Genomic DNA, 6,781 nt, shown 5'->3' with positions numbered 1-6,781 from the left:
GAAGAAGAAGAAGAAGAAGAAGAAGAAGAAGAAGAAGAAGAAGAAGAAGAAGAAGAAGAAGAAGAAGAAAAAGGAGATAGAATATATTACCAAACAAAGAATAGGGGCTGGGGAGATGGCTCAGTAGGATAAGCGCTTGACTGGCAAACGCAAGGATCTGAGTTCAATCCCCGGTTCCACAAAAAAAAAAAAAAAAGAAAAAGAAAAAAAAGAATATTACCAAGAATTAACAAATGGGATCATAAAAAGTTTCTACACAACAAAGAAAACCAAGTGAAGAGACGACCTTCCAGGCAGGAAAAAAACAGTTGTCAGCTATTCTTTGGCTAGAGAACTGTATCTATCATGTGGATAGAATGTTGGGGACTGGGGAATCCACTCCTGCCATCCCCAGGCAGCACCCTGGGAGCACCCTGCATCACCCCAGATGGAAACAAGCTGCTGCATGGTCTTCCTTCCTTCCCTCCTCCCTTCCCTCTTTCTTTCTTTCCTTCCTTCCTTCCTCTCTCCTTCATCCTCCCTCAGCTCCTTCCCTCCTTCCTCTTTCTCACTCCTTACCCCAAAAGCCTGACTTACCTGCACACCACCCACACACCTTTCCCGTAATCCCACCATCATCTTCATCAGTAAATGTAGCCGCTCTTCCTTTCCATCAAGGGAAATTTTTGCTTGCCGTAGACAAGAGCTTGAACTCTGTAGGATGCACTACATCTAAAATATATAAAGAACTAAAAAAAAAAATTAGACCACCTGAAATGAAATGAAAGACCCAATCAAAACTGATCATCTGAAATGGATAGACATTTCTCAGAAGAAGTACGAATGGCTGATAGATACAGGAGAAAATGTTCAACATACCTAGCCATTCAAGAAATGCAGACTAAAAGCAACACTAAGATCCTATCTCACCCCAGAAAGAATGCCATCATCGGGAATCAACCGATGGCGATCCTGGCAAGGATGCACGGGGAAAGGAACCCCAGTTCCTGCCAATGGGGCCTCCTTGTAGCCTCCCATGTAAATGCAGAGGTTCCCAAAGTCGAGGTGCAACATTTTTGTGAAGAGGACTGAACATTTCTTTTCCACATCTCTGCCTTTAACAAAATGCACTGTGAGGTTTTCTACTTGAATCTTCTTCTCTCATTCATTCAGCTGACAGCTTACCATGTGCCGAGCCTTAGAAACAAGCAAGAGACTAGATAAAGTCCCTGGATTGTAGGAGCTCACAGGTGACATCAAGGGAGTGATGCTGGAACACACTTGAGGTCCCGAGGGGGTCAGGCTGCCACCATCAGAGAGGGGACACAGGTGGCCAAGAGCTGCCTTCATCCTGCAGGCTGGGGAGGCACTGGCTCTAAACACAGAGATTGGTGCAGGGGTAATGGCTTAGGACTCTGACCAGAGCAACACAGGAGCGAAGGACCAGGAGCTACAAGGGAAACCCAGTGCCTAGTGCTTAGGGGTGAGACAATAGACACCAGTGAGAAGTGAGATGCATGACTAAATCACAAAGGAAGCTCATTAAGGGACAATGCCAGTCATGAGTGCAAATGACCCTGATGGTGATTATAACCCCCCTGAGTGGCTGTGGTCACCTGCACAACTCAGCATGGTCGAGTTAAGTTCAGCGGAGGCTGTTCCTTGACCACTCTTAGAACGCCACCTTCAGGTCATTTTGGGAAAGACGTGCACCCCCTTTGGTCACCTGACCCATAAAGTCTAAAGATTTCAATGCTTTTTTTTTTTAAGGAGGGGGGGTTGTTTTGGTTTTCTTTCTTTGTGTGTGTGTGTGTGTGTGTGTGTGTGTGTGTGTGTGTGTGTTTCTGAGACAGGGCCTCACTATGCAGTTCAGACGGACTTGAACTCACTTCATAGCCCAGGCTGGTTTCAAACTCACAATATTCCTCCTGCCTCAGCCTCCCAAGTGCTGGGATTACAGGTGTGAGCCACCACATCCAGCTAAATTATATATGATGATGTGGGGGGATGGGGAAGTTACCAGGAATTGAACTCATGACCTCTAGCTTGCCAGGCAGGTACTGTGCCTCTGAGCTATGTCCCTGGCCCAGACTTGGCTGCTTAGAGCAAAATGCTGTTGAATCTTTAGCCAAGGGTCTGCAGCTAGGTTTCCATCCACACCAATGTGAGCACCAGCACCCTGCTGCAAACCTTCTCAGCTTGGAAGACCGCACCAGCCCACCAGTTAATCAGCTTTTCTATACATAGTTCCTCCCAGCATGTAATTACTGGCCTGGCTGTACATTATTTTAGGATGGTGTCAGCAACTAATTGTGGTACAGTCTGAATGCTTTGCAACGAGACAGCAGAGAATGGGAGCAGCTCAGCAAATTTAGGGCTGTGTGTGCATCATTTCAAATGTCTATTGTCTGGAAAGACACTGAATGTGGCAGATGAATGGTGGCATCCGAGGGACCCAAAGGGTAAGTGGCTGGGGATGTGACCTACATCACTTGGCACCATGAACTTCCAAAGCTGCTCGCTTCTCAGGACCTATTTGCCACGCATAATGGCTGCATGAGCCGGCCGGAGAGCACAGGAAGTCCCGGGCCCTGCTGCATGACCCCTCATGTGGCTGTGGGCTCACAGAAAACCCATGGCTTGGACGGTGCGGGAGGGAAAGGGGTTCCTCACCTCGGGTTTCTGTTGAGGAGGAGCACAATCCCTCCATGCCTCAGGAGGCAAAACTCTATCAAGACTCCTCCTGGCTTCTCTGGCATCCTTATCTCTGTCCCAGGGGGCACAGGAGCTCAGGGCCTGCTGGCTGCATCTGGAAAAAGCAATGAATACCCCATTGGCTCTCTGTACATTCTGTTCTCGGGACCCAGCTAACTATCTCTTCACCGTGGTGAGCAACTTGCAAAGTACTCCTGTTCTGAGTTTTCCCAATAATTCCAAAGTAATGTCAATTTCACATTTTGGTTTAGCCAAGACTGTATTCCAAGGGGAGAATGGGAGAGGGGGAGCCATCTGCCTGCCCGGGCTGTACATCTACCTGCCGGTAGAGGAGATTGATAGAGTGTTCACAAGCCAAAGACAACGTACGTGTTATTCAAATAACACAGAATGGGATAAAGGCCAGGTGAAACAGCTAACAGTAGCTGGCCATGTAGTATGCACTGTGACCCCAGCACTCAGGAGGCTGGGGAAGGAGGATCTCAAGTTTGAGGCCAGCCTGGACTACATGGCAAGGCTAAATCCAGACTAGGAAACACATACTCTTGAAAACGAAAGAGGAGAGGGGAAGGGAGGGAGAGAGAGGAAGCGGAAGAGCAGAGAAAGGGGAATGTCTCAGGCAGCTGCCATGACAAAACACCTCACCTGGGCAGCTTGAACACAGACTTACCTCTCTAAGCTCTCAAGGCCGGAAGCCCCAGGGCAGGGCAGCCCATTGCTTCCGGACAGGCCCCTTCCTGTCTTCTCCCAAGTAATGCCATGTGTCCTTTCTTCTGTATGTGCGGGCAGCTCTGCTGACACTGCTGATCATAGGACACCAGTCCTGGGGGATGACAGCCTCACCCTTGTGTGGTGACATCAGTTTATCGCCAGCAGGTCCCAGAGGGTTCAGAGATGCGCAGGGACTGGCAGAGGACCGCACAGACCAGCTCTCTCCTGAAGCAGACCTCAGCCATCCTCTGCTGAGCCCACTCCCTCCCTGGGTCTCGGTCTTGGCCTAAGGCTGAGCCTAGTTTTAGCAAAGACTCCTTCTCAGCCAGTTTATCAAGAATCTCTCCATCCAGGCATGATGGCACCTGCATGTCATCCCAGCACTTGGGACACAGAGGCAGGAGGATCCCTGTGAGTTGCAGGCCAGCCTGAACTACACAGCAGGGTCTCTGACTCGAAAAAAAAAAAAAAAAAAAGAATCCCCCACCCTGGTATCCAAGCAAGCTCTCTCTCCCACTCAGGAAGCTCCCTGGTTCGTCCCCTTGGCCGCTGGTCACCTAAGCAGCCCTCTGCAACATCCTGCACTGGGCATGTTTGAAGTAAACCCCGCAGACCTCTCCACTTAGCGTTCAGCTCACCCTCTCTCCCCTGGTGCTCTGGTCTGGCATCAAGCCCTCCTTGCTGGTTTTCCCAAGGGCTTGCATCATTCCTCTACCACACAATATGTGGCATCCTCTTACATTGCCATTTGGTTGCAGCTGAATGGTAAGCAATAACATTTCGAGCTTGTAAACTAAATTTCAAATAGAACTAACTACTCTGTCACCAGCAGCAGCCCTGGCCTGGCTCTCTGTGGTGCCCAGCTCCTGGCTCTTACTCCCTGCCCAGCCTTGAATGGATGGGATCTGTGAGATGGGGTGCAGGTTTCGGGAGGCTGTATAGCTGCAGGCTGCTGTCTTGCTCACAGCTGGGCTTTCGTGCCTCCTGGGTTTGCCAGTTTGGATGAATTAAGTTGTTGTGTGTTGAGGGATGGGAGGAGGGTGGAGGAGGGGGCCTGGCCACTGCCAGCTCCCGTGAGGCACGGACCTGTGACAGCACAGGTGGCTCTTAGAGTGGGCCCTTCCCACGGGAGCCCTGGACAATACCTTCCTTACCACCTGGAGAGACCCTGAAGAGGGCCTGGCTCGGCACCCTAGAGTCCCACCCCCAGAAGCCAGGAGACATAAACAGAAGTTTATAGAACATCCAGGCCACAGGACAATGTGGGCAGCAACTGGGCACATGGTGCCTCCTGTGGCCTGCTCCTCACTGGCCAAAGCCTTTTGGGGGATAAGGGAAAGAAAAACAGACAGCACGGCACATAGGCCCGGGCAGGGGAAAGGTGCACGAAGTCCACTGTGCCAGTGTGGACAGGCAGTGTCCAGGCTTACACATGAGTTGCATAGATTTAATGTTTCAGTTTTAATTTTAATATTTAGAGCTTTCATCTACTTCAAATTGAACTTAGTGCATGGTGAAGTATATGGGCCCAATTATAATCTTTGGCATGTGAAGAGCCAATTTTGCCAGTCCCGTTCATTACAGAGGCTGTGCTTCTTCCAGGGAAGGTGTCTGGCACCTTTGTCAAAGATAAGGTGGCTGAGTGGGTCTGGAGTTCTGTCTGCATCCTCTACTCTGTCTGCATCCTCTACTCTGTCCTATTGATCTTTGGGCCTGTTTCTTCCGTATCATTCTGTTTTTATCACAGTAGCTTTACAGTAAAATTTCAAGTCAGAAAGCTCTAAATATTAAGACAGAAACACTAACTCTGATAGAAGATAGACTAGGTAGAACTATTGAAGACATCAGTGTAGGCAAAGATTTCATGAACAAAACACTGATTGCATAGAATCAACAGGAGGGATCCTTGGCTTATTAAAAGCTTTTGCATAGCACCTACAGAATGAAAAGACAACAGACAGTATGGGAAAAAAATTGTGCCAGCTGTCCTCCACACAAAGGATTACTATCTAGACTATATAAAGGCTCAGCGGATTAAAGTGCCTGCAAGCAGGCACAGGGGCCACAGGTTCAATCCCGGGGCCTGCCGTGCCAGCCCCATCGCTGGGGCATGCTGAGATGGCATTGAGACTGGGCATGGTGGTGCACACCTGTAATCCCAGCTCTTGGGAGGCTATGAACAGGTGGGTCACTACGAGTCCGATCTGGCAGTGAACCCTGAACACCCTGTAGACCTTTCTCTAAACTAAAAAAAAAGAATATATAAGGACTCAAAAAACCAAAATCAGACCCCCAGATTTAAAGACTCAATCCAAAAATGGGGATCTGAGATGAATGCATATTTCTCAGATTAAAAAAACACAAACAGCAAACAAACATGAAAAACTGTCAAACATCACTGGCCATTCAAGAGATACAAGTAAAAACAATGCTAAGATTTCATCTCACCTCTGAAAGAATGACATTAATTAAGAAATTAACCAATAACAAATACTGGTGAGGCCTGAGGGCAAAAGGAACCCTTCTCCACTACTGGTGGGAGTGCAGACTGGTGCAGCCACGTGGAAATCAGTGTAGAGATTCCTCAAAAAACTAAGGCAAGAGGCACCACTTGAGCCAGCTATTCCCCTTCCTGGTATCTTCCTGAAAGAAATAAAAGCATCATAGTCTAATTTTAAAATGTTTTTTCATCATATTCTGTAGAGACTTAAAGTTCAACATATCAATACTTGATGAAAAATACCTGTTCCATGTTATGCCTAAGATGTTTGATATTCAGACAGATAGTGAGGTTAAGCTTAACAGCCTAGGTTGTATGGTAATAACAATAAACTTGTCTTCTGGATGGTTAGCAACCTAAGTTTGAGACCAAAATTAGAGAAAAAGGAGGGCTACAAGGAAAGCCAACATTTTGGCCCTAGCCTTCCAAGGTCAATTAAGACTCAGGACATATGAGAATTTGTACTGTAACGTCATGTAACTCGGTAGTGTCCCAAATTTTTTGATCAAGGAGATTATGGGGCCAAAGAGGAAAGTGATCAATGATGTAGAGTGTGCCTAAGGAGAGTCACATGGAGAGAAAACATTTTCTCAGGCTTTCACAGAGAGCACATTGACCAAGCAATGGCCGTGACTCATCCACATGGCTGACACTGACAAAGGTTCTACAATCTGAGGTACAGGATCTCAGGATAAATCCTAAGAGATTTCACTGACCTTATCAGACCCAAAAGCTACAACTCTTATTGCATAGGTCCTGCTTTACCTTGGTCTTAACCATCCAGCAGAAAAGTATAAAAACAAAGTAGAAGAAGTAAAGCCATGCTGTTATGTTGAGCTGTGGGGGACTCAGGTCAACAATTTCTGACATTGCCAG

Source organism: Octodon degus, unplaced genomic scaffold (genome assembly GCF_000260255.1).
Source record: "Octodon degus isolate 3935 unplaced genomic scaffold, OctDeg1.0 scaffold00039, whole genome shotgun sequence".
NCBI lineage: Eukaryota > Metazoa > Chordata > Mammalia > Rodentia > Octodontidae > Octodon > Octodon degus.
This window is presented reverse-complemented; position numbering follows the sequence as displayed.